Here is a 16,815-nt window from a genome sequence, read left to right as displayed (position 1 = left end):
ATCCTGGTTTTGGATGAGCTGTACTCTCTCTGTCTGACTGTCCACCTGCAGGGTGACTTGTGTGGACACGGCCACTGTGTGGAGACCATACCTGTCTTTAACCTGCCAAGCCCTTAGTGTCATGTGTGTGATAGTGTTTGCAACACGTGCTTCAAGCTCCCCATTGCCCTGCCCTGTTCCCGTGCCTTGACCTTCACTTTCACCCAATCCTGCTATAGGTGTAGAACCCAGAGCCAGCTATAGAGTCTGACAACCAACACTAGGGGTAAGTGTGACACATATGTTTGAAAAGTGATTGTAAAGTCTCTCTTTTTTTTAATTACAAACATGTTATACTTACCTCCTCAGTGCAGTTGGTTTTGCACAGAACAGGCCAGATCCTCCTCTTCTTGGGTCCCTCGTCACTGTTCCTGCCTCCTCCCTCCTGTCGAGTGTCCCCACAGCAAGTAGCTTACCAGCACCTGAGCTGCAGCTCCGTGTGTCCATTAAGTCCCGGTTCACACTTATGCAATGTGGGAACACTGCAAATCCACTGAGGCTTCCCGCATCGCACCCGACTCACAAGGCAGTTCACGCTTCTGCTGGGAGTGTCAATACAATAATGAAGACACCCTCATTTCAGCTCGTGTATCGCCCTGTGAACTGACAGATTGGACATGAATCGGATCGCATGGGTGAATGTGATGCAAATTTATCGATACTATATGTATGGCTATAATCGCATCGCGCAGACATTACATGTGATTTGCGCTGCGGTGCGAATCACATGCGATCCCATTGGGTGTGAACCCATCCTCAGACATGGAGCTGCCTATCAGCCCCCTCTTTCTCCTGATTGGCTGACTTTGATTGACAGCCATGGGAGCCAATGGCACCGCTGCTGTGTCTCAGTCAATCAGGAGGGAGAGTCTCGGACAGCTGAGGGACTGGTGGACATCGCTGGAGAGAGATGGGGCTCAGGCGAGTATTAGGGAGTGCTGGGGTGGCAGCTGCACACAGAAGGATTTTCATCTTAATGCATAGAATGTGATCACTCATGACAGAGCAGGAAAGTGGATCTGTGTATGTAAACACACAAATCCACGTTTTGTCAGGAGAGAGGAGACAGAATGTGTGTTCCTATGGAACACCAATCGGTCTCGCCCTAGTCAGTCCCATCCCCCCACAGTTAGAACACGCAGTAAGGGAACACATTTAACCCCTTGATCGCCCCTAGTTTTAACCCCTTCCCTGCCAGTGACATTTATACAGAAATCAGTGGCTATTTATAATACTGATCGCTCTATAAATGTCAACGGTTTAAAAAAAGTGTCAAGTGTCCAATCCTTCTGCCGTAATATCGCAGTCACAATAAAAAAAGCTATAAAACTATCCCCTAGTTTGTAGGCGCTATAACTTTTGTGCAAACCAATTAATATACACTTTTCACATTTTTTTTTTTTTTCACAATAGAAAAAGCTATAAAACTATCCCCTAGTTTGTAGGCGCTATAACTTTTGTGCAAACCAATTAATATACACTTTTCACATTTTTTTTTTTTTTTACCAAAAATATGTAGAAGAATACATATCGTTTTTTGTTTGTTTTTTAATTTGGGGATCTTTATTATAGCAAAAGTTAAAAAAAAAACGTTTTTCTCAAAATTGGCGTTCTTATTTTGTTTATAGCGCCAAAAAAAAATAAATAAATAGGATGATCAAATACAACCAAAAGAAAAAAAAAAGGACATCAATTTTGTTTGGGTACAACGTGCGCAATTGTCAGTTTAAAAAAATCAGTTTAATTCAAAATAATATCTATTAAATTATAGGTATTGGAATTTCCTTTCCAGTTTGGCTGTTAGTGAATGTAACGAGTACGCATTTATCCGAAGTAATGAATTATCTGAATTATCTGAAATAAACAAATGAAATGCAATGATCTAATAATAAAACCTTTTTATTATTATTATTAATTTGTTTCGTTACATTTTTGCTCCTAGAACGCAATGATCTAATAATAAAACCTTTTTATTATTATTAATTTGTTTCGTTACAATTTTGCTCCATTTGCAAAGTGGATTTGCCTTTCGTAAATAACACCCAAAGTAAAACATAATCGAAAAGTGGAAGGAAAAAAAAAAAAATTTATGATAAAAATGGTTTTCCAAATTTTTTTGTAAATAAATATCTGAAAAGTGTGGTGTACATTTGCATTTGGGTTGATAGTCCAAATAAAATCTAGTGGAACCAATTGCCTTCAGAAGTCATCTACCGTATATTCTCCAGTAGAAGCCAAGATTTTCACTCCATTTTTTTTAGGCTGAAAGTGGCCCCCTCGGCTTATACTCAAGTCACCACTGTCTGCCTACCTGATAAGCGCGTCATACAGACAGCCGTCGGTCAGCGTGTCATAAAAACATACGGCGGCCATTCCAGTGTTCAAAAGCCACGCCTCCTCCTCGTCTGTGATAGGCAGAACTCTCAATTTCCCAGCAATCAGTGTTCAGCCTATCACAGGCGAGGAGGAGGCACGGCTTTTGAACACCGGGATGGCCGCCGTATGTTTTTATGATATGCTGATCGGTGGATGCAGAGCGGCACACGGAGGCTGCAGATGGGCACAGAGGCTGCAGATGGGCACAGAGGCTTATACACTGGAAGGTAGGCAGATCTGCACAGGACACAGGGAGGCATGCAGCTGGGCATTGTTGACCCTCTTTGCCACTTACAGTAGCTGCTGCATTTCACGCCCTTGGCTTATACTCCAGTCAATACGTTTTCCCAGTTATTTGTGGTAAATTAGGGGCCTCGGCTTATATTTGGGTCGACCTATTACGGAAATTAGTAAATAAAGTCCACCTGTGTGTAATTTAATCTCAGTATAACTACAACTGTTCTGTGAAGCCCTCAGATGTTTGTCAGAGAACCTTAGTGAACAAACAGCATCATGAAGGCCAAGGAACACACCAGACAGGTCAGGGATAACGTTGTTGAGAAGTTTAAAGCAGCTTTAGGTTACAACACAATTATAATATATATATATATTATATATATATATATATATATATATATATATATATATATATATATATATATATATATATATATATATATATATATATATATATATATATATATATATATATATATATATATATATATATACCAGGCTTTGAACATCTCATGGAGCACTGTTCAAAATAGAAAGAGTATGGCACAACTGCAAACCTACCAAGACATGGCCGTCCACCAAAACTGACAAGCCAGGCAAGGAGAGGATTCATCAGAAGCAGCCAAGAGGCCCATGGTAACTCTGGAGGAGCTGCAGAGATCCACAGCTCAGGTGGGAGAATCTGTCCACAGGACAACTATTAGTCATGCACTTCACAAATCTAGTTTTTATGGAAGAGTGGCAAAAGGAAAGCAAGCCATAAGAAGTCCCAATTACAGTTTGCAAGAAGCCATGTGGGGGGACACAGCAAAACATGTGGAAGAAGGTGTACTCCAGTCAGATAATAAAATTTAACTTTTTGGTCTAAAAGCAAAACGCCATGTGTCGTGCAAAACTAACACTGCACATCACTCTGAACACCCCATCCCCACCGTGAAACATGGTGGTGGCAGCATCATGTGGTGGGGATGCTTTTCTTCAGCAGAGAGACAGGGAAGCTGGTCAGAGTTGATGGGAAGATGGATTGAGCCAAATACAGGGCAACCTTAGAAGAAAACCTGTTAGAGTCCTGAGAGGCGAAAGGTTCACCTTCCAACAGGACAACGACCCTAAACATACAGCCAGAGCTACAATGGAATGTTTTAGATCAAAGCATCATGCCCTGGTCTGTTCATAGGCGACATGAGAGATGTACATGCCATCAGATTTATCCTATCTCACACTTGTATTTGTTCTCTTGGTGCCTGTACACCCCGTTTTACCTTAATAAAAAAGGTTTGTAAAAAAGGTTTGTAAACAAAAAAATAGGGTGGGCTAGGGGCACAGAGAGTGTGCCCTGATCCCACCCAATTGTGTGACCATAGTGAATAAATTGTCGCCATTTTCGCTAATCTGCATTTGAAGGGCACAAGGGGCTGCGTATGATGGGCACACGTGGCTGCAATTGATGGGAGGGGTTTAGCATTTTTAAGTTTGTTTACACCCCTCAAAAAATTTTGGGAACCAGCTGCCACTAAACAGGTCCAAAAAGCCAGTTCCACGTGTCTTGGAGCTATGCCCTACACCAGGGATATGCAATTAGCGGACCTCCAGCTGTTACAGAACTACAAGTCCCATGAGGCATATCACCACTCTGATAGCCACAAGCATGACACCCAGAGGCAGAGCATGATGGGACTTCTAGTTTTTCAACAGCTGGAGGTCCGCTAATTGCATATCCCTGCACTACACTATTCCAGAGTCTTGGCTGATTTAACAACTATAGAACTCCAGGTCTTATGCAATAAAAGTTTTTTTTTGCTTCAGCTTGTTACTTCATCCGTTTTTCTTATTGGCTTTACAGGCCAAATTGGCATAAGGGAAAGGATTCCTGATAAACAAAAACTGCCCTACCATGCCTTCCGTTGAGGTAAAAATGAAGAATGCCACAAAGAATAGCCAAAGGTTTTACTGATGTGAAGCCAACACATTTCAAAGTTCTTAGAATGCCCTCTTCGAGGGGAAAAGATTACACATTCGGTACAAATCAGTAAGATTCTCAAAAAAGTCAGAAACACTATAGACCCCGGTTGGCTTATTTTAAGACACAATTACACCTGAATTTGGATATCATTGTAGCACTTAATTATTTTTTTTTTTTATCTCAACAGGTTGCACTCAAGTCTACAAGTGGTTGCAAAAAATTCAATTGTAATACATACATATCTCCACTTGGTCCGTATACCAATGTGACAGCTGAGGCACCCAGCTTGGGATGCAGGATGGAGAAGATACTTTTATGCCAGACAAATTCCACCGTCTGGACAGGATTCACATCTAGCTCCACGTCAACAAGAGAAGAGTAGGTTAAAAAAGATTGAAGGAGTCCACTGAAAAGAAAGTCAAACGTTAATTGGCAATCCCTCTGATAAGTGAAGACAAGTTAAATACAAGTCAGAAATTTATTAAAAAACATCCAACATAAATAATCTCAAAATGTCCTTATTTCAAAAGGTAGGGATGAACCCGCTATATTTGAGGTCTGTCAGACATGCACATTACATTTGCCGTAGAGGTACATCAGCTTTGCAACTAGCATCTTGTCCATGGATGATCAGCACCCAATGTTTAGGGAGATAGGGTCGGATAAGATCGACATCTAGTAGATGTAAACTCACACCATAATCTTTTCCTTATTATAGAGTAAACTCACTTAATCTTTAACTTACTATGGGTGGGGAGAAGAAAAGCCATCTCCCCCCCAAAACTGAGAATGGTCATCTTCTGCATCCACTTCCTGTCTACAGCCACATCAGCAATGGATAATGACAACAGTGGCCGATCATGAGTATGTACGTAATGTATGTTGAAATGGTCACTTATATACTCCATTGGAAGTCATGTGACTATGCAGGGACAGAGTGGTGTTGCCCTGTAACAGGAAGTGCTTGAGAAAAAACCTTCATGGCAGAATCACAAGGGATTTTAATGACACCTGCAAGATTTAGGAGATTGGCAAGGACTTGCATCAACAGGGAGTTTACATATAACTGAATGCATGCTAGGCCAATATGTCTCACAGGTCCCCTTTACTATGCCCAAGACCAGTAGCAGTCCAACATACCTGTAAATTGTATACAGGCCGGAACATTCATCCTGTCCACAAAGAGACATGGAAAGAGACCCCAAAACATATTTCGACCCCATGATTGTGATCGATATGTTGTACCTCCAGCCTAGGAATAAGAACATTTTCTGTGAGAGGAATATTGCTCTTGGCATTATGGAAAACCCTCAATATCTGCACCGCCCTGCAAAAGGGACACTTCTAACCTTAGTGTACATGTGACTGGAGTTTGTTGGTCACAAAAAAACATTGATCAAATTTCAAAAATCACACATACATGCTTTTGCATGCCCTTTAGCATAAAGATGGTTCAAGGTATACCCTACATTAAAGTAAAAAAATTAGCTAGTTTATGGTCTGTATAAGAGCAAGGCTACAACAGCCTCCATACTGTAATTCCAGCTTTAATCATTTTGGTCATCAGGAGTCAGGACCCTCTAGTTCCCAGGAAGGGCAAATTTATGTAAAATGAAACCTAGGGATTGACAATAGAAGCAGATCTACAGTAACCAGCTCAGCCTGAATTTCAAACACAACAGGTCTGAAGGATTCTGCCATTTGTTGGGTGAACCATGAAACTTCTAGCTTCCTAGAAGAAACTGTAAGACCCCTTTCACACTGGGGCGTTTTTCAGGCGTTTTTCAGGCGCTTTAGCATTAAAAAAAGCGCCTGAAAGAAGCTGCAACTGCAATCCCAATGTAAAAGCCCGAGTGCTTTCACACCGAGGCGCTGCGCTGGCAGGGCGTCAAAAAAAGTCCTGCAAGCAGCTTCTTTGCAGCGCTTTTGGAGCGGTGAATACAACGCTCCTAAAGCGCCCCTTCCCATTGAAATCAATGGGAAGCGCCTGTAAAACGCCTGAAAAACGCCTGCAAAATGCTATTGGCAGCAGGGTTTTGTGGGCGCTTTTAACCCTTTATTTGGCCACTAGCACGGGTTAAAAGCGCCCCAATAACACTCGAAAAACGCTGGTAAAGCGCTGCTAGTTTAAGCGGCGCTTTACGAGCATTTTTTGGGGCGCTGACATTGTGAAAGGGCTCTTAAAGCACTTGGGCTTTCACATTGGGATTGCAGATGAGGCTTCTTTCAAGTGCTTTACAGGCGCTTTTTTCAACGCTAAAGTGCCTGAAAAACGCCTGAAAAACGCCCCAGTGTGAAAGGGGTCTAATGGAAATTTGTAGGTTCTGTATATAATTGTATTCTATTTTATATGTATTGCACGATGCCCTCACTGTGCACACGGCACTAATAATGTTTTCAGTACATGTTTTGCATTCTTTCGAGTCCTGATTAGAATTAGCCTGCCTATGTTACGCCCCTTGTTACCATAAACGTACAATTGTGATATTAATGTGATACCTACATAATCATGTGTATAAAACCCTTCAAATGCGTCATAATAAAGGAGAACAGTTATTTGGAAAGATGCTGAGCGTATCTTTTGTGTCTCTTCCCTACTGCAGTAGTTATTATTAATTTGGAACCACTAATCAATATGAGGATAGGAGTTGCCTATCATCAAAATATCCATTTCAGAAGCTACTTACGTTGATTGTAGAGTCTTGAAAATGACCAAGCACATATTCATCCGCCTTGTACCCTATGAAGGCACAACTTATTTTGGTGCCTGGGAACCCAGATCCCTAGGAGGAAAGTTCAGAAGGCATGTTTTGAATCGTAGTGCTTATTGGGGGGAGCCATAAAGAAACTGCCAGATTTGTGAAGTTTCTACTACCATCCTATCTGTTCTATCAGGATTAATGTGATCTAGAGCAGACTTTCAACTAAGGTGGAGTACCTTTAGGGTGCCTTGGCAAAATGCCCAATAAAATTGCATACAAGCCCTCAGGTGGATCAAGCCTGCCTTTTGGTTACACAAAGCCATAGTGCACTAATAGAACCTGCCAACTGCTGGAGTCCTAACAATCAATTTGATTAGGGCGACGTCAAGTGCCTGCACGGCATCCTTGTTTGCGTCACTCCCACTCCTCTCAGTCAGCACTTAGGGAGAAGAGAAACATTGCATTACTAGTAGTCAGTTCCAATGTGCGATGGTAGATCTACTTTGGAAGAATAACTTGTTTCTCATGTTGGGTGTCCCGATAGCTTTACATAACACAGCAACATTTAAAATGTTTAGTTTTTTTACATTTTAGAATAGGATGCCTTTTGATTGTGTAGGGTTTTAAAGGGTGCCTTGGCTGGAGAAAAAAAAAAAAGTTGAAACACTGATCTAGAACCAAAACTTTTGTAGAAGACTTGTCATTTGACATCCATGTCCCATTGGAAAGATTTCATTTTTTGTTGATGTGTCCCTATTGGGAGATTTCCCCCCCCCCCCCCCCCCTCCAAAATCACCCTTCTGTCTTGGTGACAATCGTGTAATTTAAAATTGCTTAGGTCTTTTTAGGATTGGGGGGTATTTAATACCAGCATTCAACAGTCCTTGCTCTATACTGAAACAAAGTGTTGAGCACACCTACTCAATGTATAGCATTTCCACTTCTGCTGCAGTGAAGTATTATGTTCTGTTAGCCATTGATTAATCCATAAAGTTGGAGAGAAGAAATACCTTTTTTTGGCCAATTTGAGTCAAGATGCAAGCATTTCTGAATACTTCAACTCTGTCAGACTGTCATTTCTGAATTTCAAACCTAGCAGGTCTGATGAAGGGATCCAAGTCCTCCTGAAAGCTTGCATGTTAAAAGAAAAAAATGCTGATAAAGATCACCTTTTGCAGCTAGGATAACATTACTATTTGTTATATGTTCCCATTCACATATCACAACTTAGAGAAGTACAGCCAAAGCTCGTTTAAATGTACTTCCTCCTGTGGATCATGGGATTCATTTTCAGCGGCAAGTGGGTTGAAGCCCAATGTCAACTGAGCAGGTCCAGGCTTGGGAAATATTGCGACCGTATGGCTTGGATCTACCACCTGGCTGAGCGAATCATTGAGAGCCTGAGCCAGCCTCGACCTAACCCCACCCCCACAGCCCAGCACTCCAGTGAGGTCAGTTTAACCCCTCCTCATTCAAAATTAACATTTTGGCTTTACATACTTTCTAGGTGAAATAAGGGGGTTATAGGAAAGGTCTTCAGTCTACTTACAGTAGAGGTCATACTAACTTGCTCTGTGCAGTTTTGCACAGAGCAGCCCCAATCCTCTTCTCGGGTTCCTCGTCACTCTTGGCCCTTCCTTCTTGCTGTTCATGAACTGTGACTCTGCGTGTCATCATGCAGCTGTGGCTTGCCCATGCCCCCTCTCTCACTGGCTTTGATTGACAGCAAATGGCTCCCACTGCTGTCTCAGCCAATGAGAGAGTCCAGGCCTTTGTGCACTTATTAAGTGCACATATTACATAGTTAGTAAGGTTGAATAAAGACACCAGTCCATCCAGTTAAACCTGAGTGAGTTTCTACAATTGCCCTTATCCCCACACATTGGTCCCTACCCTCAAGGAGCCCACAATCCAAGGTCCCCATTCATATACTAGGGCCAATTTTGGACAGAAGCCAATTAACCTACCTACATGTCTTTGGAGTGTGGGTGGAAGCCGGAGTACCCGGAGGAAACCCATGCAGGCACAGGGAGAACATACAAACTCCAGGCAGGTAGTGTCGTGGTTGGGATTCGAACCAGCGACCCTTTTTACTGCTAGGTGAGAGTGCTAACCACTACACCACTGTTCCGCCCTGGCAGGGGGCTGGCACTACTGCACACAGAAGGTTTTTACCTTCATGCATGTAGGTGAAAAAACGTTGAGCTTTTACAACCACTTTAAATAGCACTCTAGTGAAACTAGTTGCTGTTAACAACATGTTACTTGGCTCTGTTAAAGATGGCCTAACTAGTGTTGCCATTTTCTTGCATTGTGAGAATTTTGCAATAGCATTAGGTTGGGGGTGGGGCGCTGCATTAAGACTAACCTCTTGAAAAGCACTGTATGATGAAGCAGGGTAACCAATGAAACCATCAGGCTTCAGGATGCTCCCTGTAAAGAACGTGGCACTCATTTAGTGGTTGCAGAAGACCTTCTCATGAAGCTCTGAAAAGCAACTTGTGCAATTATAAGCCATTGTTGACCACTACAACAGTGTACAGTAAATTAGGAACCATTATGTTACCTGAAATCATGTTATCAAGATCTTCAGAATCTAAAATACATTTTGTCACAGCCAGGCATCCTTTCCCCGCCATTGGGGAAGAAGTCAACATTGCCAACTGTCTGCTTCATGCCAAAACCTAAACACACAAAGGCAAGTTACAGATGCTAATCGGAGTCTGACTGAAAAGCAGTTGCACAATTACAGAGAAATAATGGCAAGTCATTGGGAGGTCAACCAAGGCTTGATTCATACCTATGCATTTTTGCTATATAGAACGTGTTCCATAGGAAGCCATGTTAAATGGACTGTAGTGCAAATCTGCAAAATGCACTATAAAGGCATAGGTGTGAATCAGGCCTTAATCTTGTCAGTTCATTCTTAATTTTACCATGAGCAGCACTGCTTAGGGAGAAAAAAAAAAGGGGGGGGGGGGGATTGGTTGGGAAAAAACACTTCCTATAAAAAAGGAAACCCTTCAGTGTTTCTTTGGAAGTCATATTTACAGCTAGCAGCTTTTTTGCTCAAGAAAAAAAAAAAAAAAAAAAAAAAAAAAAAGAGTCTAATAGTTGAAGCTTTGGAGCCATTAAAACTGAGAAGATCCTTAACCACCTTAGTTTTGCCTTCCCTGTGACTACAATGCATTTTGCCAAAAGACAAACCTACAGATATACTTTCTGAAGGTCAACTAAAGATCAGAAGGGGGTGGTGTATCATTACAGACCATCATACTTCCCCTGGAAAAAATTTCTAAAGAGCCAATGTTCTGCTTCCAATTACAGAAGACCAAAAAGCAAGAAATGTATACGACTCACATCACCCCATGGAAAAAAAAAACACCACAAAAAACACACAACCCCACACAGACTCTAGAATGGTTTCAACACCGTGCAGAAGCCAAAACCTTACCAAGATGAAAAACATCAGAAGACACATCTGTGTGAATGGCATCAACAAAAACTGCATCTGTAGGGTCCAGTCTCAGATCAGGTGGGGCGTTTTCAAAATGGGGACCAGCTGGATCCAAACCTGAATAGGCAAGTAAAAATCTTTGACAGGTTTTACGAATACTCCATGTAGCACCCTGCCCTAGTCAGTCAGTCTAAGTGTATTTTTTTTGGTCTGGTTAGGTTTTCCCCAAGCTTGGTGGTCAAATCCTCCTGTCTCCCTTTGGAAGAGGTTTCCATAAATAGTTAGGAGGGTCAGTCACTGAAGTCATGACTATTTATCCGACCTCAGCCAATCCTTGGGAAGGAGCACCTAGAAGGTGGCTGGGGAGAAGATAAATGTTTGGGAAGCTTCTTCAGAAATGCTATTCTCCCGGGGCTGCTGCCCCCTAGGTGGCAGCCAATGTGTATTACTAAGAAGAGATGCTGTTGGGCCTCAGCTTGTGTTTAGCTGAGGGCCATGAGAAGCAGTGTATTCAGCAGTGTTCACAAGAACATGGTGATAGGAGGAGCGCGCAATCAAGGTTAACTTTATCCGGCCACTGCTTCCTTTCATTGGTGGTCAATCATAGGCTGGGTAAAGTAGGAGATCTGCCAATGTTAAAGTGGTATGAAACCCAACACCAAAGATGTAGCATATTGCTGCTTACTAATCATATGTGGTGGCTGCATTTCTTTTCTCTCCATTTTCACCTGGTGATCTGGCCAATAACTCCTCCTGTATTAGCGTGCCCATAATCTGGATGAAGGAGCACCTTTGGACACCAGCATGGCCAGTCTTGGGGGAGGGGAGTGTTAGATGTACAAGCAGATTTAAGTACACCAACAAATTAAAGACAAACTCTAGTTTAACAATTTATAAGCAGTTGCACATTTTATTTAATGGCGAAAGGTTTTACATGGATAAATGCTAATCAATGGAAGCACCCCTACCAGTGTTAAATTGTTTGCCTCATCCATTTCAGGCTGCTGGAGAGATTTCATATTTTTTTTCCTTCAAAAGAACAAACAGACTTACTGGCTGGATCACCAGATGGGGGGGGGAACACACACACAAGGGCGATTATATTCAGACAACTGATGCTGCCCATCAGAAAACCCAAACAGTTGCTGCATCTGATTGGGAGAAGGCACTGTTCAGATGACAATTTTCTGCCTGGTTCCTTCAATTTTTCCAATCCAAAAGATGATACGTGAGAGTCTGTGACAGTGCCAACCACTAAACGAATTTCAGCTGGTTCATCAGGAACCGATTGAAGTTTGCAGTGTATACCTGCTGGCAATATGTCAGATGTTACAAAATCAGAGTCACAAAGCTCCAGAACTCCACATCACCTACCAGAAATTCTTCCAATTCCCTTCTGGCTCTTTCCAGCGTCACCAGCGATGTGTGCCCCCAGACCGTGCCCATTCAGGTAGACGTCATGCATTTGATAGCCAAACACTGCCTGAGAAAGATGAACCCATTTCATCTGCCAGGCTTTGAAATGCGTTGAATGCAACTTTCCCCCTCTATTTTACTTGTTACCAATAAGAAATATTGGGTTAGATACTAAACCTTGGGAACTCAGAATCTGGTGGAGCTGTGCATGGTAGCCAATCAGCTTCTAACTTCAGCTTGTTCAATTAAAGTGGAAGTAAACCCAATTTCAAAAAACACTTACATTCCCGGCATGCCGAAAATGCTAACTTTCACATTGGTTGTGCTCTCAACCAAATTTTCAAACCATCCAATGGCTGGTTTCCTAACTGATCACATGTGCAGCATTATGACAGTTGGAGAATCATTAGCGGCCAAGATGGCAGCTTCCTTGACTGAAAATGATAGAAGGGTTTACTTCCACTTTAAGCTTTGGCAATAAAACATACAAGCTGATTGGTTCCTATGCAGAGATGCACCAGATTTTGCACTCTTTGGTTTTAGTAAACCTACCCCATTGTGATGTTTTTAGAATTCTGTAGAAAAGGTAGAGTGAAGCAATGAGCTTCAGCTCAAGTACAACTTACTGGCATGGTGAATACCTGTACAAAGCGCAAGAAATAGGCAATTTCAGCACCAACCACATGGATATTTCTGGATGCTTGTGTGTAGAGGGCAAACAATCCTCCACTCCAGTCTACACAGAAACAGTTCACATCTGACACCTTCAGGAGAGCCTACAACAGAGGAAGGTATGCAAGAGGGGGTCATAATTCATAGGAAAGTTGGCCAGGTCCTCTTTCTTGAAGCCACACTGACCTGACACATCTCTACCAACCACAGCTTGTCCCCCGTCTCCACCAAGTCATGGATGATGAATATGGATTTCCGGCTGGGTTTAAAGTTGGTGCCAAAGATTGAGGAGACATGGAGAGTGCTGATCATCTGGAAATGATATTACATCAGCTACAATGATGTATTCAGCTACGTAATCAGCTAAAATGGAGTTTGTTCTGTGCCTAAATTTGGCTATTCAGCTAAATGGGATTGTCATTGGGAATGGAGAAGAGCATTTCTTTTTTTCAAGGGTGCAATGGGCTTTAATTGGCTCCTGAGGTGTTTATTTAAAGCTTTATTAAGAGTGTGCCATGTTCTCAGAGTATTTCTTTTTAGGCACACATAGGGGCCCAAATATTAGTCTGTAGTATTAATCAACAGTCTACATTGTAGAGCTAATTTTTTAAATTCTGGCTACTGTACTGAGCCTCTGGTACCTCATGAAGTTCTCCATTTAAACACAACAGAGGTGATGATGGATACTAAAGCAGTGACATGACCAGTAGTAATCTGACCAGGTTTTACCAAGGTTTATACACTCCAATTTAAAAAGATAATTTCACCTTTGGAACAGGTTACATGTCCCTCCTGCTTTTCAGGCAACTTTCTATTCTCAGGTAACCGCCTGCCCATATGAGGTACGGGCATTCCAGCTATTCCGAGAGTTTGCAGGAGCCTGAGATTGCACCCACAATGCCTGCAGGCAAAAAACACAACCCAAACTTTACACCCATCAATGAATTGTGTATTACATGCAGTTCATACTCCTGCAGTCACTATGAGATTTGTTTATTGTAGTCTGCAAAAAAAACAAAAAACACCCTGGTTGATCCTGCTGCTCTATCTCCACCTTCTGTTCATGTCCGCAATGCAGCTAGGGATTTTGCAGCTATGGTGGAAAATCTGCACATGCTCAGTTTTCAGCGAATTTCTATGCTGAGAATTTCCTCCCTATCACATCTGAGCAGCCCATGTGACTATAGAGTCACACATGTAGGCGTATACACAGTGGTAAATGACAGTCCACTCCCTCCTTCATGCACACTAACCAGCTAATCACAATGGTGGTAGGATATTACATGTAGATTAATGGTAGCTTCACCTCCCTCTCCGTTTAAAGACACAGGCTGAAGGGGCGTGATCCAGCCTGTGACTGGCAGAAATCCACCCACACCATGGTATTTCTGCAAAATAGAAAAAGTTTTTATTTCAAATATTTATTTGCATAACAATTTAAAGCAGTTTAATGGTTTTTTTTTACTCTGCATTCCAAAGGCTGTTTATAGTGAAGATGTGACCAGTAGCAGAGGACTAAAAATGCTTCCTGTTTATGTTTCTCTGAAGACTGGCTGGGAAAGAGCTGGGTCATGTGACATATGTATTAGGAAAAAGGGATAATATATATATATATATATATATATATATATATATATATATATATATATATATATATATATACCCACAACTTGATTTTTCATTAAAAAAAATCCGGACCTAGAAATAGAACATGTTTCAAATCTGTCTGACGGACTCAATTCCTACCGGCAAAACCGTTTATCTGTATGCTGGTCCGACAGACCAAATACGACGCAAGGGAAGCTATTGGCTACTGGCTTTTGAACTTTCTTTTCTAGTCCTGTCTTATGTCATCACGTTCAAAACAAACATACTTTCGAACTGACCTAGTCCGTTTGTGTGTGGGCAAGTCCGTTCATTCGGAAGTCTGTCGAAAGTCCGTCAGACCTTTTCTGCCGGAAAGTCCGGTTGTGTGTACGTGGCATTAAAGAGCTCTATAGCTGAACACAGTCAGCAGGAATTCTTGTTTTAATTAAAAAGAGACGTCTCTGTACCTCTACTCATAATGCCCCATGGGACAGCAGGGTCATGGTGTGCCATGTGTTAGAGCAGTGGTTCCCAACCCTGTCCTCAAGTACCCCCAACAGGCCAAGTCTTTGGAATTTCTCTTAGATAAAATAGCTGTCCAAAATACCAAGTCATTGACTGATTTAAAGCACCTGTGCAAAATAAAATTAAAACCTGAAAAAATGGCCTGTTGGGGGGGTACTTGAGGACAGGGTTGAGAACCATTGTGCTAGAGGACTGGTAAGAGACCCAAGGGTAATTTTACTTTTGCCTGGAAGATTAAGGGACACGTTCTTAAATGATCGAGGCTATTCCCATGTTCATGACCATCATGTATAGGGTCCAAGTTTAGTCATCAATAGAGGACAACCAATAGAGCTAGAGGAAACAGTTTCTTGTAATGGGTTATTTAATGAAATTATGTCAGGTTCAATTTTATTTATTAGGTGGTCACATATACAAGCTGAAACATTTGCAAGTTTGATATATGCTGCACATCGTGTATGGCACCTGCAGTCATACTACTTGCCCTGCAAGTCTAAACAGTATAGTATAAAAAAAAAAAATGTACACACACTTCACACTTCTTGTGGTGAACCCTTTCTCCACCATTGCTTATTAGCATTGTTACACCATTGGTAGGGCCATTGTGGATGGGCCTACATGTTAAAACACAGCACAACATTCATGGGTACTGGGAAAAAATTAAATTAAAAGAAGTGCAATCTACTTCAGATTGTTATGCGTCAAGCAGCATTTCAGCTCATTTATCAACGGCGCATGTCAGCATGCCCCTAAGCCAACTGTTCAGCAAGGGTGCAAACTGAATTGAGAGGCTTTCTACAACTATAGTGCATGGTTAGACAGGGCCTTTAAGTGTATCTTAAGTTGGTTTGCTTATTCCATTGGTCCCACCATGGCAATTCTCATTTCCTGTCCTAATGACGGTGAGGGACGTCCCCGATAGGAGATTTTCCCTGATAGCAGTTTTTTCTCATTTTCTGTCCTGTGACAAAGAAAAGTGGTCAGCTACCAGTAATTTAACTACATGATAGCTGGGGGAACCTTTCCTCTCCCGTGTACATCCAACTTTGAGCAGACTTACTTGGTTCCGGTTAGGATTATTTACAGTATAGAGCAGGAAGCGAACGTTGATCACCTCTGGTGCCCATGGTAAGGGACTGATAGGTCTGGCCAGTGAGACAAAATAGGGGGGCTCATCTGTGAAACATCCCAGCCTGTCGTAGCAGATTTGAGCAGCTGGAGAAACAAAAGCATATGATTATGGACTGGTTTTTCACGATACCATCAGGAGCGAAAATTGACTGAGCAGCTGAGGACAGCTAAAAGTGGAACCCACTCAAGAAAATGTGAAGGGGCTTGATATGTATAAATCTTCCAAGAGTCTTCACATGCTAGCTTGGATAGGTTTCAAAATGCTGTCTCATAATAAGCATGCAATCCATAAGTCTTTTGTCCCCAATACCAAGTTACTAACCAAAGAAGGTACAGAAATGACCATTGTCGAAAATGCTGGGGTCTGGAATAAATAGCTCCATCACCAAGGAGATACAATAGAGCAGGCCTGTACTGGCCATCGGGACTACCGGGAGATTACACTTTAGGATGGAGAACCGCTTTAATGTCACTGGTCACGATAACAGATTAATAATTTATTGTCACTGATCAGGGTAATTGATTAATAATTTATTGTCACTGTCCACGGTAATTGATTAATCATTAATCACGGTAATTGATTAATCATTTATTTTTTTGTGCAATTGCGTATAGTTTATATACTGTTTTTGTGTGCATTTGCAAAATTAAAGTGGGCCGGTCTGGATGAAGTCCAGGGCCAAATTTTTGTCCCAGTCCAGCCCTGCAAT

At 41.9% G+C, this 16,815-nt stretch overlaps 1 pseudogene; it reads right to left on the bottom strand.

The window, feature by feature from the left end:
- Positions 1 to 1,863: 1,863 nt before the first annotated feature.
- On the bottom strand, positions 1,864 to 16,527 carry LOC143929836 (pancreatic triacylglycerol lipase-like; annotated as a pseudogene).
- Between the last annotated feature and the right edge of the window lie 288 nt (positions 16,528 to 16,815).

The sequence above is a fragment of the Lithobates pipiens genome, unplaced genomic scaffold (genome assembly GCF_037356315.1).
Source record: "Lithobates pipiens isolate NorthernLeopardFrog02 unplaced genomic scaffold, aLitPip1_a1.2 Scaffold_25, whole genome shotgun sequence".
Classification (NCBI taxonomy): domain Eukaryota; kingdom Metazoa; phylum Chordata; class Amphibia; order Anura; family Ranidae; genus Lithobates; species Lithobates pipiens.
This window is presented reverse-complemented; position numbering and strand designations above follow the sequence as displayed.